Below are 22,528 nucleotides of genomic sequence, written 5' to 3'. Positions count from 1 at the left end.
CATTGTAACGTCATATATTTAAAGCATTAGTGTATTGGCTGGGTGAGTCAGTGTCTGCTTTGGTGTATGCCTGGGTGTGTCAGTGTCTGCATAGGTGTATGCCTGCTATGGGGACACTGTTCCTAGGGAGGTGTGCAGCGTGTCACTCGCTCCCTTGAAAGAAGAGTAAGAGAAGAAAAGTAAGTAGCCTCGGTCTTGGACTCTCTAGTGACAAGGAAGAACAAGTTTTGGTCCTAGTTGCCCTTACACACCCCGAAGGATGTCATGCTTCATCATCAGGCAGTTTATCCTCGTCTGGCTGGCGCTGCAATGCCCTAAGGGTCCCCTGAAGGGTGAATTTGTCGGAGATCTTCTGCACACTGCCGTATGGTGCATGCGGGTGTGCAGGGGGAGTTCGAAGTGAATAGTAAAAAAGTGCGTGCAGTGATCTAACATTGACTAAGGGTTACCAGGAAAATATGTTTGAATATGGCGGTACCCTTGCCAAGCTAAAAAACCCATAGGTTTGGTGTTACCTCACAAGGCGTAATGTGCCTGGGTAACTCAAACTGTCAATATGTTTAACGCCTCTATGGTCCCATGGGATCCGTGGCGCTTCTTCAGGACCAAGTGAACGTTGTGTGGTGTCTAGTGCACATGATAAGAAATAATACACAAAGAGAGTAAGTATACAGAGGGTCAGTCATCCTCTGGGAGATCAGTGCAGGGCCAAACCTATGATTCCTACAGGTGGGCTATAACTAAATAGTTGAAACTGCTTCCTGACCGTCGGCCTAGGAGAAAGAGAGTAAACGGAAAGAGAGGACATATATCAGGCAAATAAATGAAGCTGGGTAACATGTCAAGGATATACGTGGAATACAGAATGTAGAGTGTATTCTGTTAGGACATGAAGGGCAGGAATGATAGGTAATGCCAAGAAAGCACATGCCCCGGAGAAGCCAGCACACAGGGGCTGATAGCGGGTACAGCGCACAACGCAGCACACATGTGTCTAGCATGGCGCAATGGTCCGCCGCCCACCCCTGAGCAAGCCACAGCCAGGTCAGTATCTCGTTTTAAGAGAACCCGTGTTAGTGCCAAACGACGTGTTGGTCATGTTGAGCGCCTGTTACACGGAGTTACGAACACCAAAAGGGCTGCGAGGAAGTTCTGCGCATGGTGTGATATTCACGAGTGCGCGGTGCAAGTCCGACTAATTACAGTTGGTTGCACTGAGCACGAGTCCAAACACCCCTGCTTGTAAGGAGCATACCATGCAAAATATGTTGAGGGACCCTTAACTAAATAAAGTGTGGGCTGCCTGCGCCTTACCGGGCTAAGGGGAGAAAAACATAAAAGCAAAAAAGCAGAGCTTATCAGTGTTTGACCCGACTCACAGACTGTCATACAGCGAACTTACTGTTAAGGGTGCTAGGTCCAGGTAACAGAGGATCTACTCACACAATGACTCGGGCGCCGGCTCGTCTCCATCTACCCCGTCCTCGCGTCTTCCCGAAAACTGAGAGGGGACAGGTGGGGACCTTCCACTTATAGTTGTCTTGATTGAAAAAGCGGGCAGTCCCTACATCCGGTATGCCTATTCATGCCAGATTGTGTCATGTCTAAGTGCGAGGTAGTGTGCATGCGCTATGCGAGCCCGGAAGGGTGTGAGGGATTGCGCATGTGTGCTGAGGTAGTGTCTTGAAGTTCTTTTGCTGATCAAGAGTAGGTCACGTTGGTTGAAAGGAAGAAGTAGGTGGTGCAATGTTTATTAGACTCAAAAAGGAGGAGAGACGCATCCATCAGTTGCTACGCGCTAAGAAGGCTCCCACCGATGTATGGATTCCCTAATCACTCATACCCCCCACAAGGACCTCTGTGGTACCCAGCATACCCTGGACCTCAGTCAGGTTTCCAACAACCATTTTTCCAACACCCTCCTGCTCCTTTTCAGAACAGAGGCAGAGGAAGAAGAAGAGGGAAAAAGCAGGTACAGTGGCGAGACATGGAGGCCCAACTGAGAACAACCAGAAGCACGACGAACCAAAGAACCTAATCATTAACCTCTCCAAAAGCAATTTGAACACTGAGGAGGTCACAGCCCTTGAACTGGGGCTAAGATTTGTACCAACCCCGAAGGAGGACAACTTCTGGATGAACAAGGAACTCTACCAACTGTTCCGGAGATTCGACCAAGATCTTTCTTCAATGTCACACCTGCCACAGAGTGTGAAGACTCGGGGCTGAGACCGCCCTCCAAGTTCACCCCCACTGCAGGCATGGTCCCCAGCAATGTACTGACGTTCGAAAAAGCTGTGCTGAAAGAGGCCAACCGGTTGAAGAAAAAACCTACCTACAACAACATGTCTAACAAACTTCGTGCAGCTATTAAATCTCTCAACGACGACGACACGATCATCATTAAGCCCGCGGACAAAGGTGGTGCCACGGTTATCCTCGACATCAAGGATTACGAAAATTAATGCTCCCTGCAACTAAGCAGCACCCAGTATTACCAGAGACTTGATGGTGATCCCACGGAGCGGCTACTCACGTTTATCCGGATTATGGTCAATGAGGCAGCCAATGAGGGTTGGATCCCTCCTAAAGAAGCCGCTTTCCTAGTGAATGCTCTCCCTTTTTATTTATGTACATGATGAATGTTTTTAAATTGTTGATTATTGAATTGTACACTTTTATGATGTTAACTAATCGAATAAAGTGGTTTTGAAATCTGAAATCTGAATCTAGTGAATGTGAATCCCAGGATACCATACTTCTATCTTCTCCATAAGAGCCACAAAGGCATCATCCCCCCACCAGGTCACCCCATTGTATCTGGCATAGGGTCTTTACTGGAACCTCTTAGCCAATTCAGTGATCATTTCCTGCAACCTCTGGTCCAAGCCACACCGGCAAACCTCAAGGACACACGTGATGTCCTCAATCTGATACAAGACATCAACGATGACAATATGGTGGAAATCAGCCTACTTCTCACACTAGATGTAGAGGCATTATACACCAACATCCCTCAGGATGCCACCATTGAGGTAGTGAGCAACCTACTAAGCGAAGCAGCCCTCCCCACTAACACACCTGCCAACTTCATCATTGATTTCATTGCCATCGCAATGAAGAATAATTTCTTCCAGTATGAAACCACCATTTACCACCAAGTACAGGGCACGAGCATGGGGATTACCTTCGTGCCGAGTCTGGCGGGGTTGTATGTGTCGCACTTTGAAGCTGCCAACATCTTCTCTGACACCAACCCATTCCATGAAAACTTGATTACCTGGAAAAGATATATTGACGACGTCCTCATCCTCTGGAAAGGCACCGAAGAGACCACAGCCACATTCCATGAATGAATCAACAACCTGGATCCCCATTTGCTCTTCACAAAGACATCCAGTGATAAGGCCATATCTTTTCTAGACCTGCTCGTTACCCTTGAGAACGGACACCTACACACGATGACATACAGGAAGACAACTGATTGTAACAGCCTCCTCAGCTTGAAAAGCCATTACCCCAAAGCCCTACGAGAGAATCTCCCGTATGGCCAATTTCTGAGGCTTCAACGGAATTGTTGCAGTCTCCCTGAATTCGACTTCCAAGCCACCCGTCTTGCCAACAATCTACAGGACAGGGATTATCCCGGGGAGGTCATATGGAAGGGTAGGAAGCGCGCTAGGAACAATAATCGCCAGGGACTCCTGGAGACAAGAGTACCACAGACTAGCAATGTGATCACATGTGTCACGACTTTCACTCCACTGTCGAACCAACTAAAGAACATCATCATGCATAACTGGAGGATTCTGAACACTTACTCCCTACAGATTGAACTACCGCGGTTTGCGTTCAAACGCACTACGAATCTCTAAGACCAACTGGTAAACACACAACCACGAAAAATGAAGCAGACGCAGGATGCTACCCTCTGGAATTTGCCGCCGGTGGTCGCCCATTACCCCTGTGGTAATTGCGCTGCCTGCCCGCAAACCAGACACACAAAAAATCTTCTTCTGCATGACGTTAAATGGGAACAGCACAAACACACGAACTGTAATACATAGTTTTGTATACCTACTGACTTGCCCCTGCCCACTAAGATATGTGGGTATAACGACTCGATCTGTAAAGACAAGAATTTGTGAGCATAAAAGTACGCGGTTGCTCAGCCACTAGAATGACCAACCACTTTTTTGAGAAGGGACACTTCTTTGAGGAGATACAATGGACCATCTTTGAAGCCAATTCTGGCTGGGACAGTGCCTCTTTACTACGCCGTGAGCAACGGTGGGTTCATTGTCTCCATACCGGCTTCTATGGCTTGAATGACGAGATACCATGACCTGAACTCTGATCTTCACCCCTCCAGGCCTCCCTCTCTTCTCCTGCCCTATGGCCCCACTCTCTATACGGTAGTCGCCACTGCGCACAGTGCTAGGGGTAACTATGACCCTTGATTATTAATCACCTTATCAAATGCAAAGTAATCAAACAAATCAGTTGAATTCAGTGAACATATATTAATTCATATATGTAAATCATTTTCACACATATACATATAGTTCATTTTGTTACAGAACACTTCACTTATAGTGCATCCTGATACTGATACACATATGTCAATAAACGAACAAGGTACATTTTTGGTTAACACAGTTTAGTACATGAGAGAATAAAGATGAGCCCAATGCATTTCGGGACCGACACGTCCCTTCGTCAGGGGCAATCTAAAGACAAAAACACAATAATAATTGACATTACTAATAATCAAACACATACTGGTTGTACCCAATGAAAACCATTACAAATGATTCAACATACTGTTGGCCACTCTACATCAATAGTGAAACAAGACCCAGTTTCTGGAGTGTATGAATACAACAATTTACTGTGCTGAAATGGAGGCAGCAAGAACCACGCCACCAGAAAAAGTCGTGCACCGTGGTGATAATCGAGAGTGTGATAATTTGTGCTCTACTGGAAATTATGAAAAGAGGGAAAAGTAATTTGAAGGTATACATGGCGAGGTGAACTCACCTCGTCTAATGTACCAAAAAGAAACTCATTGAGGGGAAGATTGCGGGCAAAAGCGTAAATACCAGCCGGTATGATGCTGCGGGAGAAACAACGATGAAAGTTGGCGAAATAGTGCTTCAAATTACTTTTCCCTCTTTTCATAATTTCCAGTAGAGCACAAATTATCACACTCTCGATAATCACCACGGTGCACGACTTTTTCTGGTGGCGTGGTTCTTGCTGCCTCCATTTCAGCACAGTAAATTGTTGTATTCATACACTCCAGAAACTGGGTCTTGTTTCAATTTTGATGTAGAGTGGCCAACAGTATGTTGAATCATTTGTAATGGTTTTCATTGGGTACAACCAGTATGTGTTTGATTATTAGTAATGTCAATTATTATTGTGTTTTTGTCTTTAGATTGCCCCTGACGAAGGGACGTGTCGGTCCCGAAATGCATTGGGCTCATCTTTATTCTCTCATGTACTAAACTGTGTTAACCAAAAATGTACCTTGTTCGTTTATTGACATATGTGTATCAGTATCTGGATGCACTATAAGTGAAGTGTTCTGTAACAAAATTAACTATATGTATATTCACTGAAAAAACCATAGGTTTCACACATGCTATAGTTAGCTGGACATTTTACTCATAAAAAACCATTGAAATTCCCCCGTTATAGTTAGTGCAGGCAACTATAACTCACGCGACCACAATCCTCTGCTGATGCTAATACTGTATTTAGACACTTATTTGCCCATGTCTTCTTCCATTAAATTTTAGCTATACATATATTGCAATTTTTTTTTTTTTCATAAAGACACATATGTCATCAGCAGAGGATTGCGGTCGCGTGAGTGATAGTTGCCTGCACTAACTATAACGGGGGAATTTCAATGGTTTTTTATGAGTAAAATGTCCAGCTAACTATAGCATGTGTGAAACCTATGGTTTTTTCAGTGAATTTGCAAGGTTTTTTAAATGCTAATTCCTAACTATAACGTGTGTGAAACCTATGGTTTTTTCAGTGAATTTGTACGTTTTTTTAAATGCTAAGTTACTTTACGCCATTCGTGGCGTGCGCGCCCACTTAACGCAGTTCGTTCCGTGCGCGCACCGTGCGCGCACAGTGAGCACGCGGTGCGCTTCGCGCACCGCGTGCCCACTTTACGCAGTTAGTGCCGTGCACGCACGGTGGGCACGCGGTGCGCTACGCGCACCGCGTGCCCACGTTACGCTCGATGGGCCATGTACGCACGATGCGCTTCGCGCACCGTCCGCACACGGAGGACATATTATGCGCTTCATTGAGAAACGTAATCTATTAATTGTTGTTATGTCTACTATGCCATGCACAAAGGGTGCCCTTCGGTAAGCGCACGGTAAGCGCACCGTAAGCTGCCACAGATATATATATTGATTTAAATGCTATTTTCTCAGGAAATACTGAACAGATTTACACCAGACCTACAAAAGGCACTTCCTTGACCTGTAGACTACCTCTCTGCCAAATTTCAAGTAACTCTGTTCAGCCGTTCGGGCTGTAGCTGTGTCTAAAGGTCCTATGGAAAAATGCATGGGAAAAACGCGTTTTGGGACCCCCCTTTTTTCTCAGCCCCCGCTTGACGAATCCCCCCGAGACTTTCAGGGTAGGAGCGGAGCGTAGCGCCCCATTAGTTTTGAAAATTGCGCGAGGATTCGTCGACCGGCGCCAAAGTTATTCCAAATAGAATGTTGCGGTTTTCCTATGGAAACAGGGTCCTAACTATAACTACCTACTGGCGACCGCCAGTAGGTAATGTGTGAAAATGATTTACATATATGAATTAATATATGTTCACTGAATTCAACTGATTTGTTTGATTACTTTGCATTTGATAAGGTGATTAATAATCAAGGGTCATAGTTACCCCTAGCACTGTGCGCAGTGGCGACTACCGCATGGTTAGTTTCTTTTTCTTTCAGACATTATGCTTGATTGACAGCAAGCATACCACTGCAGCACCTTAGTCACAAGTGATAAAATTAATTTTCTATCTTGAACAAATAGGGGTGCGCTGCCCCCCCCGTTATTTACCCACTCTCTATACGACACACCCGGGTCTCTACCGGGACCCGTTAACCGTACGGTACGTAATGGTAAATATTTGCTGACATTCTATTTCCACACCTGACCTTTTTTGCTCTATATAGATTAATCAATAAAACTGCATGTCAGTGTGAATTTTGTGGCCATTTCAGAGGAAAATGTGCTTTTGTAAATGATAGTGCACTACCACATCATGCTTTAGTAATATATTTGTGAAAGTGTGCTCCTAAATGCACCACAAACTACATACCTCACACTTACCACTTTTTGCTGAATGGACTTGACTCATTTGCTATACTTGGTCTCTGTGTGAAGCTTGGATTTTTTACCATCCCTATGACTTCCATGATGTAACATTGATGACAGCACCCCCAATCTGAACATTGTCTGAACACCACTGGAGCCAATAGATGGTTTTGGAAACGTGGCAAGAGAGTAGCCAGAAAAATAAAATTCCCCCAGCTTCAACCATGCCCAAAATGGCAATAAGCAAGTGTGACAATCTTTCAAGGGAGAGCCCCACTAAGGGAGTTGTGAAATGTCCTTCCTGCCCTCTACCTTTTGCCTCATTTCCTTTCCTTCCCTCCTGATACCAATTTCTCTCTTTTTGCCATCTCTTTCCTTCCTTTCTTTTCTCTTCTTTTATATCCTTTTCCATCCGACATCTATCCTTCTCACTATCCTTCCATCATCCAGTCAACCTTCCTTCTCTCCGTCCACCTGTCTTTTTCTTTCATTCTCCATCCATCTATGAATTCCTGCTTCTACCCTTCCTTCCTTCTTTCCATCCATCCACCCCTTTCTTTAAATCTGCCCCATCTGTCTCTTCTTCCATTTCTTCTGTTCTCCAACCACCCACTCTTCCCTGCATCCATCTACCTTCTCTAACTCATTCTCTCTATCCATCATTCATCCTTCTTTCCATTAACCTATCATCTTCTCTCATCCATCTCTGAAAATCCATCCATCCATCCATTTCCTCATCCATCCTTCCATCGATCCCTCATTACTCCTTCCCGTCCTTTTTTTCATTCTCTCCTGGGAATTTGTTCCACCACCGCAGCTCTATCACATTACCTTCTTACAGTGGTGTTTATGAGCATCTGTTCAGAGCCTAGCAGCCCTGAAGTAGAAAGAGCTATTACCAAGATGTTAAAAGTTTAATGTTAATCAGAACCCCTCAGTGTCACCCACTCACTGCTCAAGCTCCCAAAACGGGAAGTAGATGATGCTTCTGAGAACGGGGGTTACGATTTCAAGGCTTTATGAACAGGGCTTGACTGGGAACCCAAAGCAGCCCTAGCAATTCTGTCAGACTGGCCCACACCCCTGGGGGACAAAGGGGGGGGGCTGGGCAGCAAGCGTTAAGCATTGCTGCTTAGCAAAAACACCACCCAGCACTGCTGCTTTTGTTACTAGGGGCTGATATTGCAGCATCGCTGCATAACCGGCCCACAGTAACAAAAACAGCCCCTCCCCTCCAAATATGGCCCACCCTTCCAGCCTCCCGGTCAAACGCCTGATGCCCTCTATGGCCAGTCTGGCCCTGGTAGTGAATGAGTAGTACAAACTCAATTCCAGAGGTGTTTAATAGATGACCAGTATGCTTCTCTCAAAGAGGAAGTGATATTTCCTGAGCAATAGTCATCCTGATTTGCACACGACTGGTTCCTGCCTGTGGTTGCGCACATAAGTTAAAATCCAAATGAATGGAGAGTGCCAGAGTCAATTTGTGTGATTCAGATTGATTCAGGCATTTCCATCCATCACGTCTTGGTGCCATTTTGTCAATATGTCAGTAGCAGCAGCACAGCACACACAATATGTTAGCAATCATCATAACATCAATAACATGCTAGGTGATTAGCCCTTGTTTTCAGCTCCTGCTGTTTCCGCTCACTATAATTTTTCATAGTTATGTTGCATTAATGTTTTTAAGTCATGAGGGACTATAATTAGTAAAATACAAACCAGGAGGGAGTCTCCAGAGGCTGTATGACTCTCCACTTTCTAGTGTCTCCCCTGAGTGTTTAACAATAGAAATGTGGAAGGGGAGCAAGGAGACAGGTGGGGAAGCAGGAAGAGAATAAATCCCAAAAAGTATTAACTATTATTAAAACCGTGTCACCAAGAGGCGCAATAACAATTCTTTGGTCCTGATAAGGAATCAGGTGGAGCAGTAATACTGCAGCGGCCGCTCCTCCGTTAAGGTGGAGGAGTGTCGCTCTGCCTGCTGCGAGCACAGCAGGTACACACAGAATAACACATTGGTTATTACCATTTTATTAGTCTATGTGTTTCCGGCCGCAGCGAGTTGAATGGTGGGGCGGGGCAGATTCCTGCAGGATGATGTCATTGGTGCACAGTGGGCATGTCAGATTGGCCAGCTGTCTACAGCCTGCCAATCTGACATGTGCACTTCAGCCTGCACAATCTCAGAGCTGTAAAACAGCAGAGGGATTGCAGGTAAAGGTCCTAGTCGCAAAATAAGAGTTAGGTTAGCCCGCTCCAACCAATCCTGGAGCTGCTCCAGGATTGGTTGGATTCGAATGAAGGAAGTAAAAAACCTTCCTTTCCTGCTCGTCGTCATTGTCAGAGAGAGGAGTAAATATCGGTGAGTTTTACGGCGCTCCGTGCCCAACCGATTTTTAAAGTTGCAAGCCGCCCCTGTATTACTTATTGAATACCACTTCATCTGACCACAACTGCCCAAGATTTTGGCATCTCATTTTCCCTGTTGTGGGAATACCATACCCGAATGTACAGGGCGGTAACTTCAGCCAGAAAAGTTGCATGCGACTTTGGCTCCAATAACGGCCAAGCCTCGTCTCCCCATCCCTGAAAAACCCCTTCTTCTACATAAACAAATCTTCCCTTTCCTACCCTTCCATACCACCTCCCCCCACTGCCATCCTGCTCAGATGCTACCGCTACCGTTTACCACTTGCTAAGAGCAGTTAATAAGTGGGAGCATCAAACCACTCAGAATAGGGAATACTGTGTGGAATTCCACATGCCAATTCCAGCAGGGCCGGACTGGGAACTGAAGCCGGCCCTGACAAAAAGCTCGGCCAGTCCGGGCGTGAGGGGGGGACTTGGGCTTGTGGGAAGCTTTGTGCTGCTTTTGTTGCTGGGGTTCCACTACAAAACTGGCCCCGGTAACAAAAATGGCTCCTCTAGGGTCTAAAACCGGCCCCCACCCTGGCAACCCAAGGCAAACCACCCAGTGCCCGCTACTGTTACTGGCCCTGAATTCCAGATCTGCACAATTATTCTCATTCTAATGGTTCTAACTGTAAGTAGGGGGATTTCCATGCAGAAATCAAATCCAATCCCAGTAGCTCTGGCTGCTTGGAATCGCCGCAAGGAATTCTACCTAACTCATAATCACAGTTGCATTATTTATATGCCTGCTATTTGTATATATGATGCCTGTCAATGGGATTGCATGATGCAGACTCTATACCAATGATATAGTGCTAGAAAAAAATGTGGACCATTATCAGAACCCACATACACATACTCTCAATGACATATATGTAAACCCCAGAAGTGGTTTTGGTACTTATGTAGTCAGTAAAAACAGTGGGCCAGATTTGCATTTCTTTCACATAACTCAGTGCATGAAGGCAACCTGCTGTGCTGCATTGCATGAAAGGGAGACAAGAGAAATGTGCCATTTCTACTAAGATACGGCTCACTCCTCACCTCCCAGTGCTGGTGCACTGTGTGCTGTCCAGCACCAATGCAGGCACCCTTCCATCATCATGCAAAGGAGCATGTGTTACGGGCAGGAATGTTTTTCTGCAGGAAGGCATACCTTCCTACACAAAAATAATCCTAAAAGACAAATTCCTCTTTCTGTGCGCAGAATGCAGCTCACATCAAAAGAGGAAATACAAGGAGAAATAAAGATATGTCACCTTGTTACACATAGTCCGAATAAGTGCACCATTTTGGCAAAAACCCATGTTTGCAAGTCTTTGTAAATCCTGATTTGTATCAAAACACATGGGTGGGTGCATGGGAACGCCCGTACTTTACCCAGGTAACACTAACCTAACACAAAGTAACACAAGGCACAGCTATGAGATGTTTTGCTCTACTTTGTATTTAATAAACCATGCAAATCGACTTTGTGTGGCTTGGTAAATGCCAAAAAGAATTTTGCGTCAGAGCTGCGCCACAAAAGTGACGCGGCAAAATGCAAAATATCAGTAAATTTGGCCCATAAGATAGCTCCCAAACTGTTCCTAAAAACTCCTGTGGCTTCCAGCTTGCACACATCTTTCTCCAAATGCTGAAGGATATCAGAGGGCATTATTTTAGAGTTTGGCGTAGCCGGTGTCTTTCTGTGAGCTGGCAGCACACCCACCCTGCCAAACTCACAATTTTCCCACTTTCTGTAGAAGTGAATGAAGTGTTTAGGTTTCGCTCGTTAGCTTCTAGGAGACAGTTGACACACTCCGTTTAAGGCGGGGAGACCCGCACTAGGTTTCCCTGCCACGACCACCATGCCAGGCACGGTGGAGCAAGGCAGAGACGCCCATCAATGGCTCCCACTCAAAAGGAAAAAAACTGAAAACTCTATGCATATACGTGACATTGGCTTTGTTTTCAAGAACATCATTTTGAGTTGTATTCTTGAACACCAGAATGTTGAGCAGATGGAGCTCTCTCAATAGGGTGAGAGGTCTTCGTTGGGCGACCTTGGGCCATCGCCTCTACTGATCTGGCTACTCGCCCTCGTCTAAATGTAACAATGAGTGGCTTATGTGTGTGTCATTTCACCCTGGAGGAGGATCGATTTCACAAATGTGGTTAAAAACATAAACTCTATAGAAAACGCATGCCACATACAAGCTCAGACCACCTCGCTAAAATGAAAAAGGAAGAGGCACAAAACCATTTAAAAACACAGACATGGAATGCAGTTAGTTAAAAGACCTTATTCAGAACAATGTTACCAAGACATTTGGAGATAAGTGAGAGCATTCATCTTGTCAACTAAGGACATTCGCCAACATTGATGAAAGGACATGTGCTGTGCAAGGGTTGATTCATTTAGTCTATTAGAGACATCACAGACATTTTCAGTTGTTTCCATGGAGTGTAACCAGGTATTTGGGAACACGGCCTTGGGGAGTTCAAAGTATATGCAGCTAACACTTACCTAATGATTCCAGGATCAGTCAGTAAAATCCCTGGGGTAAATTATTGGGGGCATAATTGCAGCTCGATGAGTTACCGAGCCAGAAGCAGTGTCTACTGTGATTCTGCCACCAGAGAGTTCACTATTAATTGAGGCAGCCTGTCAGGCCTGCTTTAAGTGAAAAAGCAGCATCTAAATAAAGAATAGATACACTAGAGGAAAAAAGGGTGACTGTAAGAGATTTCACAGCTTAATTGGTAATCAACCTCTTTTGAGTGTCTAGATTACCTCTTTTTCTTATTACATAGCATTAGTCCTTTTTTTAGCGAAAAATCAATCTTAATTTGAGATAGGCACCAACAAAAGAGAATATTTTGTCCCTTTCCAACTCTGTTGTTATTTCCACTCCAATTGTGCATATGGTTGTTGGGCACGCCATCCGGGTTGTCAAACATAGAGACAATGCAACCGGGTAAGCACGTCCAGGGGTGATGAGAGTGGTAACATGATGGGTCTTCAGCCTCAGTGGATATACGCAGCCAGCATTTGAGCTGTACAGTAATACCAAACTATTCCTCCAGGGTGGCGATCTACAGGAGATGGTTCAGTGGAGTGACATTTATAGCCGGGCTCCAAAGTGGGTCAGCAGCAGCAAGAGAATATGGAGGTCCAGGGAAACCCCACCGTGAGGGGGTGAGGCGTGGGGAGCAAAGGGGGCCAGGTGAAGGAGATGTAGGGAATCTCTGTTACCCCACAAAAAGGAGGTGATCCAGAAGCTCTTGAGCTCTTCCTCTGGTGGTCACATCCTCAGCACAATAATGCAGGAGTTCAGTCCTAAAGGGGATTTAGAGAGAAGCTTGAAGAAGGAATCTCCATTTCAGTGTGGTTGGGTTTGCTGGGCAGGAACAGGAGCGCTCTAGCATTAGCCCAGTATCCTTTCACTTACAAACTGTCTTCAAGGCAGTGTTTCTGGCAAATAGGCACTTGCAATTCTGAGTTTGGGAAGATTCGCAGTCCACCTCCGTCTCCACAGGCCGCAGCAGGCTTCTCCCTCAGTCTCGGAGACTGCGTCTCCCCTTATTGGACACCAGCAACAATGCCCTGCTCATGATCAAGCCTTTCTTCTGTCATGGCGTACAGAGCTTCGCAGAAGTCAAAGGAGAACCCGTATACCTGTGTGAATGGTCAATGTTATATCCAGGAGTGGCAGCAGGTATCAGGCGTGCCAGCCTCTCAAGCATTAAGCTACACCTAGTCACTCATCCAGAACAAAAACATAACAACCTGTGCAACACTGGTCTGTTCAGGGTAAGGGGGCGATGGGCACTACAGGAACAAGCAGGCACACTTACCAATTGGGTTTTCAACTGGCTCCATGTTTGAGTAGATACATTTCTGGAGACCTACCAGTAGAGATATCCCATCCACTCATGTATGCAGCATGCTTTACACATACATCTGGAACTCAGAGTGAAGTAAGGGGAACCTTTTATAACACACTGCACACGTTTTTACCAGCAATGGCCAGAGGGCAGCAGTCCCAACAAGTTTACAGGAAAGGGCCCTAATACATGATTACTGTCAACTACCCTTTACTACCACTCGTATCATCGCTTGCTGGAGTAGGCCAAGCAGGTAAGGACAGTGAGGCCGGGTGGAGAGGATTTTGACAGAGGACGATGAGGGAAAATTAATTATTTATTTAATTTTCCCTCGTGGTTGTCTGCCGAAATTCTCCCTACCCATCCCCACCGCTCTTACCTGCAGGGGCCGCTCCTGATCGCTTGTACATAGGGAAAGTCATCACAGTTGTCGAAATGGGTCACACTTGGTGTGGTCTGCCATTTCCAGCAGAACTAAGACCAATGCCAGAGAGCAGCACCCAATTTTTGAAAGCATGACCCAGGGATTGATGACACTTCTGAGCAGAAGAAACCCCCAAAGTCTTTGAGAAATGAGAAGTGACAGAATTAGGAGCAGTGCAGGATAGGGTTATAGCACGATGGACATCTGACCCCAAAATTGTTATGCCATAACATTTCTTCCACAGATAATTTTATTTATGTGTTATCTGTTTATATAGGTAATGAAGAATGTGGTAATTAGACATCCGGTATTGCGATGCTTGTGTTCTTTTTCAGAGAGGGCATGTCTAGGCAGTTCAACTTGAACTGTTCCTAAGGGAGCAGGACCAAGGCTGATTTTCCTATGGCTGAGTCTATTTGGATGTGGCATGGTGGGCAAATAATATTGGGTTGAAAAATCACCCCTAGTGATTAAATAGTTAGACTATTTGAAAGCACTACTCTCATCACCTTCTGTGGGTTTGATGGTTAACCCTAAATGGCAAGGGTATACCCAGATATGGTGCCCATGTTCACTGTGCCTTTGCAACCAAGCTGCATCTGACTGAAGAGGCACAAATATGCCAAAACCTGTCTTGGTTTCCTTGTGTTCCAGTTCAGAGAGGACCTGGCTTGGTAGTTTGGGCTGGAGTGTTCCTATTGGAGCAGTATCAAGCTTGATTTGCATATGGCTGAGGTGGCATGGTGAGCAAATAATGATGGGTTGGAATGCTATCCCAAGCAATCGTCAGTGGTTTGGCTATTTACAACCATACCTCCTATCACTTTTGTTGTGTTTTTTGTAGTTAGTATTTCCGGTTGAAACCCTCTTGCTCTGTGTCGGCAAACCACAGGTACAAGGTCACTTTGTCTCTCTCCCTCGGGGTACACAATCCTGTTGCAGCAGGTCAAGATTCATTCAGTCACTGATTAAAAGGTCTATTGCCAAAATGGTCAGCATTCATTCAGCAACTGACCACAGAATCTATTGCCAAAAGGCCCACCCTGAAAAGTGGTAGTTGTTGTGCCAAGGTGGTTGTTGCTCAATGGGACCCTTTAGACTCATAATCAATTTTTCCAATTTAGACAATGACTTCGGGAGCATGAAGTAGGCTTTCTATCAATGAATGACTCATGACTTTGACTTGTGTGAACCTTAAACTCATCATATCTTACTTGGGGTCTGGGATTCAAACATTTCGTGTGAATTTGTATTTTTGTGAGACTGACAGCCAGGTCTCCGGATGGCTGGGGGCAAAGTGTTTGGACTGACCAAAAAAGAAGACCCGTCGTTATCATCTTCTAGATAGTCCTAATCCTAAGGAGGACTCTTGTAGCAAAACAGGTCTAGCCAGGAGGTGATATAAACCCTTCAAGACAATTCCAGTTGTATTCACCCAGAGGGCACATTTGCTGGAGAATTAGATGTGCTGGTTAATGTGTCAGTTCACCAACTAACGGCACTAATCAGGCAGCTCCCTTAAAATAGACAAATTTAGCAAGGCAAAGGTAAAATGTAAATCTGAAACGTGTCTCACAATCTCTTGGTGGTTTATACTACCTAGTGGTAGTTTTGGGAACTCTCCAAAAGCCCTTAGGTTTGATAATAGTGTCTGGTGACCTTACTCTTGCCAGGGTAGGCAAAAACAATCAAAGCTCACAAGTGTGATAATCACATATGATTCAGGCCACAGCCCCACTTTGTATCAATGGTCACATAATAGTTGTGTTGGGGAGATTTACCGAGATTCACACAATGCAAGGAGAGTAGGACTGGCCTATAATGCAATCTGGAGGTGCCAGAAGGGTTGGTCTGAGGGGTCAGTGTTTGTTGCCTATTTGTTTTTGGTTGTCTGTAGGTCCGTTTTAAGAATGAATGAATGAAAGAGCCTTAGTATAGCGCACAGCTACTCAGAAAGAGTGTCCTGGCACTGAAAAGACTGTATCAGACCCACTGCTGCCCCACAGGGGCGGGAGATCGGGAGTTAGTTACGGAAAAGCCAGGTTTTAAGCATTTTTCTGAAAACAGTTAGGTCGAACTCCTTCCTGAGAGTCAAAGGTGGGAGGTTCCAGGTTCAGGCTCCATGCAACCGAAAGGAAACGGACTGATGGGCCGGTATTTCACTGTTAATTTCCCTGATACAACAAAAACAGTGCCTGCAGCCAGCACAAATGAATGCAGAGTTCCATACCTTGCAAGACACCTACGCAGCGTAACTTTACAATTTCAAAACTGCCCTAATTTGCAAATGTGAGACACCTTTTTAGCTCTCTGTTTTCCTAAGGGTGCCACTTCTGCTTTGGTGCCCAGGACGATTTTCTGTCCCAGTCCGACCCTGAACACAACACTGTACGAAACACTGCATAAAACCCGGCGGTGCTGCACTGTGCAAACTGACAAATTTAGTGCAGCGTTATTTGGACCATACATCGCGCAGCAAAGACAACATTACTTACCAACGCCATATCACTCACATGATGAAAAAAGCAATCTATTCTTGTGCCATAGCACAGAGGCCATTAAGCAGTATCTTACATTACTTTTGTACTTGAGACATAACTTTGAGCACAATTATCTTCCTATAGATGGAAGCCCAAGAGTACTTTTTAGGTCTCGCCTGACCCAGCGCATGCGCTGGTCTGGCGAGACTTATTGAGAGGGCTCCAAAAAGTGCTACCAGGCCAGCCTAGAGCTACAGTGCATGTGCGCGGGCCCGCGCTCAGTGCTTTACCGCGATTACTTTCACTTTAGCGGCCGCACGACCGCTTGGCATAGCCAATAGGTCTCCCTTTTGGGACCTTATAAGTATTTAGTTATGCAACTGTTGCATGGCTAAACACTTATAAGGTCCCAAAGGCGAGACCTATTGGCTATGCCAGTGCTTGTTGCGATTGTTACTAGACTCAACTCGTACAGTGTACTTTCATTATGGGCACTCAAAAATGTGATTCAGCTGCACTGAAAGACATATGCATTGGATTTTAGATTTACTGGACCATGAGTTCATACAATGTCATAAGTTAGTGCCGGATAAAAGGGAAAACACTCAGAATACAACAGAGGTACACCTTGCCTCCTGCAAGCCATGGATACACATGGGCTCTGAAGCAGAGTTTCAATGAATTCAGATCAGTGTCCAAACAATAGTTCCAATAAGATTTGGATTTCCAAGTTGTTGACACCCCTCCGTTTTCCCCTGGCAGATTTCAACAGCTTTGACAAACCAAACTTTAATGAGGAAATCATAGAGCAGATCTACTCTGTGACTCACTGTGATGGCACATGTGCTCTTGGAACTATAAACACATTGCAGTGCATTTGATCACCCTCTCATGCTTTACTGCTTAGGAAATGAGGCCTCACTCCTCCAGGGGAGTAGTCAATTCAGGGCAGAGAGGAGGCAGACTGCCTAAAGCTCTACTGGGCTGTGATTTATGGGTATCGAGATGTTCCCAGCACTAATGTACCTCGGTGTGGCAAAGGCAGTACCAACATATCAAAATAGAGCATGAGTGGAACATGTGGTATATGGCGAATTATCTACAATTTGGAATAACTAGGAAATATAAGAAAAGGGACTGATTTAAAAAATAGGGAGGAGAAGAAACAAGCAGAGGATGAGTGTGAGGTGCAAAGCAACTGCTGCTTGCAGAGAGGAAGCAGACAGGAGTCACAAGTGTAGTAGAAGAGTGACAAGTGGAAAAAACATCAAGACTATTTTATACTGTATTTTGATTACACCAAGATGGCAATACCAAACAAGCACTGGCAAATTCAAGAGATCTGACTTTTAGTTAGGGGATGTGTTTGCTATTTATTTATTTTTATTTTATAGAACTTATAATGCGCAACAGCTACCCACAGTGGGTTTCCCGGTGCCAGGGATAGACTAAAGAAGAAATAGAGAACACAATACCATGTCAGCACCAGTTAAAACAGCAAGAAGGCTATTATTTATTTTAATTTAATTTATTTATTTATTTTATTTATTTATTTATTTATTTATTTATTTAATTTATTTATTTGTGTTTGCTAAAGGTTGGGCCACTTTGGTTTCCCCCATTTGTCCTAGAAAGAAGAATGCATAAGAAGCTGTATCTTAGGCCACAACTGTATGGAAGCTGTAACTAGAGCCCCTTTACTGGGCAAACTGAATTAGCAGATTGAAGCGGTATTCTCACAGAAGAACATCATGAAAAGTAGTCAGAAGATCACATTTGCATTTTAAGCGATGAACTTAAGTAGTATATACAGCAGGATGTTGCATAGTAGAAACGTTTGACAAAGGACAGTATTTTTCGGTGGATCTTTAAGAAAGCCTATGTGCATATGGGTCTTTAATTGAATAACAAAAACAGATGTATATCCAACACTGTCTTATACTGACAGCAAAGCAAAACAGTGAGCACACGAGTGAAATGCATTGTGTCTTCATAAAAGGCGTAGGCATACAAACAACACACACTTCAACCGCAAAAAAATATAAATCAGCAATTAACAAGTCATAGTATTAACAGAGTGAATGAATTAAACAACTCATAATAGCTCTCAATTACAAGCTACGCTTCTAGTCGCATCTCCAGTCTAATAAAATTAATACTCAATGCCCCTATCACCAAAACATAATAGGTGCACAAATTATATAATAAAATGTCAAAAAATGCCATGGCCTTGAGGGACAGCCTGGGCAAGCATTGGCAAGCCATGAACACACAATAAAAGCCAATGGCTGATAAGGCCATTTGCCCTCTCTGAACTTCTTAATTTTCCACTAGTTTAGTATAATGCTGATGATGCGATGTATTTCCCAAATATAATGTTGCCTGTAGGAAAACCTAAAAATTGCACAGCGGGATGGCCCATAGAAATGCTGTAACCAAGGCTAGCGCCTTCCTCTTCCCGACCATTCCAGCAGTCAGGATGGTTTGAAACTAGAGAGCATTCTTGAATCTTTAAACATTGCTCTTACTTTGTGTAATATAGCCAATGTGGTATGATAAATGCCCTTTTTATTGGACTCCTGCAGAGGCACACACTGTGAAACCCCTCTGCTGCTTTCCTTTGTCTGCAAGTAAATACAAAAACTGCCTCAAGCATTCTGAAAAAAAGAAAAATATACATTTGAAAGGTGCATTTTGTCCCGCACCAGCAGGCCCGTATGATTTGACTTAAAATGTGTTTTTTATTAGATGCATTGCATCATTAAATTGCATTATAAAAACTAAAAATGCACCATTAATTTTCAAAAACAATAGTAAGTACATCTCATTTTCGGATACACGGTTTTGCATCTAATTTTTGCCTGAAGCCACCTTCCACCAGCCTCTCCCCCTCTCTCCCATTATGCAGACTATACAAATGGAACTAAATTGCTTGAGATGTCTTTTTTGTCCAAATGTCTGTAATGTGAAAATAGATGAATTTCTAATTGGTTGTTGTGGGGAAGAAAAATGGCTTTTTGATCTGGCTCACCCAAGCGGTGATCTACCTCTACACTTACGAAGCAAAGGCAGAAAGGACGAAGGCTTGTACGACAAGGGTCTTCGGTAGCACAATAACGGCAGCAAAGCAGGGTGGACACGCCTGGTGGGAGCTGTGCTTAATTTGTAAGATAAATAAATAAATACACACAAGTTATGCTTTTCTTTGGACCATCAGCCAGTGCAGCAATATGCGGGAGTGCTCATACAACACATGCCTGGTCTTGATTCTACCTCAAGCTCCTTTCTTTCGCAACCCCGCACTTCCTGTGTCTTTATCTCACTCGTGGTCTTTTTCATCCCTAATTTCTCCCTTTCTCGCTGTTTTCTTATCTTGCTCCCATTCCTTCTTTATCCCTTTTCTACCTTCCTCACTCTTGTTATAAAGAATGGTAAGAACAATAGTGGGCCTCGTTTACAATATTTTGAGGCACGGCAGTGCAGAAAGCCTTCCTGCTGCACTGCTGTGGGTTAAAAGTAAAGGGCAGGAATGCGCCATCCCTGCAAGATACGGTGCATTCCTGTCCTTTTCCCCTGCGCTGGCGCACAATGGACTCCCATGTGCCAACACCGGGACCCTTGCACCACGGTGCAAGGGTGTCTTGTTTGTAGGGGTGATTGTTTTTGTGCAGGAAGGTGTACCTTCCCAAACACAATCACAAGAGGTGTTTTCTGCAGCACACATAGAACAAAGAAAAACGAGAAGAAATAAAGGTATTTCTTCTCATTGCACCTCCCTTACGCCGCCCCTGGAAAGACATAGGAATCTGACGCATTCCCAAGTTTATGAAACCTTGTAAATATGGCAATGCATCAGGTTCCATGGATGTTGCATGGGACCACCACAGCAACAACCATGGAATGTCCCTTTCATGCAGAGTAATGCGTGAAAGGAGGCCATATTTACAAGGCCATTAAAAGCCATGCCGGGTGGCTTTACATGGCCTTGTAAATATGGGTAGCCACACTGTGCGGCCGGTGCATAAGAAAAAGGGATGCACCTGCGGCACAATTGGCTTGTAAATAAGCCCCAGTATTTATAAGAGTGTTGATCAACAAAGTGGGGGTCAATTGCAGCATTTGTGTTCCACTTATACTTCATATCAATGGATTTATAAAGTGCTTCTTCGAAAGCACTGTAGGTCTTTACAAATAAACAGTAGTAATTGATACAATGTAAAAAGTGGAAGCATTCAGACAAGGAAATGAGGTGTGAAGAGCAGGAGGCAAACAAGTCTCCCAAGAAGAGTAAGGAAAGAAGGCACGGTAGTAACAGCAGACACTGGAAATGACCGCATTGCATTGCTTGGGGGCAAGAATGGAGAAAGAATGGAACAAGAGTGACATGGATAATCCCTTGACGGAGGCTTATACCCCATGTTCTCAGCAGGATTCAGATACCAGAATTGAACTGCTTTTTAATATGACAAAATAGATCAGAAGGATACGTGATAGAAGGAAGGATATGATCCATAGACCACCTCTCTATCCTTTCAGAAAGCATACGGTCTTTGGTGCTAGTTGGATTTCAAAGTAAAGAGAATTTCAAGAAGGGTAGCTGTGAATCTGGAGGCATCAGATACATTTCAAATACCACAAAGTTAGATTTGTCCTGATTTTATCGTGGAACTCAGAGATGTACAGTACCTGAGATGGTGTGATTACCAAGAGACTTGAGATAACTGTGGGAGGAATGAGAAACATCCTCCTTTGATCCTTATTGAAGAGGATCTAGTTAATGTCAAGGATACTATTAAGAATTTGATTTGTGTTTTGGGGGTTATTGTCTTTTCCTGAAGAAGGTGTTGGCCGAATTATAGTGCCCATCGAAACGCGTCGATGCACAGATAAGGGAAGCTCGCTATAAATTTATGTGGACAACTGTTACTGAAAACAAAAGAAATAATTTTCTCATGATCAAACAATTGCTCTATGTATGATTTAGTGGCTATTCCTGTGACTAGGAAACAATTTTCCTGCTTGTTCTCCCAAAAGTTTATTGTGTCTTTTTTATTTTTTATTTGATACACTGATTTGTTTTGGACAAATGTATGTCTAATCCAGTGGATGGTACTTTTTAAACTTGAAAAAGTTTTTAAACTTTTTTTTTAATGAATTTATAAAAATATTGTGAATTTTAAGATATATGTGCCTTTTTTAATTGCTGTGTATTGAACTTAATACATTTGTACTATTCATTGAGAATCTATTTGATCAGTTTATTTCTTGGATCCTGTGTTTATTGTTAGCATGTTGGTGATATAAGGTTCCTTGTGTGTATGTGGATTTGTATATGTGTATTCACCCACAGGGGGATTTTTTGTGACTTTGGACAAGAGTGACATGGACAGGGAATCTGGAAGGAAGGATATTGATTACTGGTTGAAACATAACTTTTGATGAGAGAGAAATGTCAAAGAAGGGATTTAATAGTAGTGGAGCAGTCAAAAAATTAACAGGTAGAGCCGTATTAGCTGAGTCTTAAATATATTTGGCATGTACATCATCCAATAAACATCATGCTAGAATATGATCAAGTGTCTTCAAAGTTCATTTTTTTAACTTCTTTAACACATGAAAGTGTTTCACCATAGTACATCAGAACATACATCCGCATTGAGAATTATTTATTAAAAGTGAGACTTTTTAAATATGAACTGAAAAAACATTTCTGCCTGCCCCGACGACAATGCAAATTAGTGAACTAAAAGGCAAGTCAAGGTTCATGTGCACCCTATATGTGGGCTAGATTCTTATTATACATGGAGGAAAATGATAGTCTATTAACTCAAACAAAAGAGTAGTTTTTACTGAGCACACATCCTGAACTCGTGTATTTTAAGATGCACTTGTAAGTGATAATGAACAAAAAGGCTGTTCAGTGTAATAAAGGGCCAGCTTTATCAGGGGCTTGCATTGGGAGAATGGATACTTGTTAATT

The sequence above is a fragment of the Triturus cristatus genome, chromosome 7 (assembly GCF_964204655.1).
Source record: "Triturus cristatus chromosome 7, aTriCri1.1, whole genome shotgun sequence".
Lineage (NCBI taxonomy): Eukaryota > Metazoa > Chordata > Amphibia > Caudata > Salamandridae > Triturus > Triturus cristatus.
The sequence above is the reverse complement of the archived record's forward strand: the minus strand, read 5'-3'. Positions refer to the sequence as shown.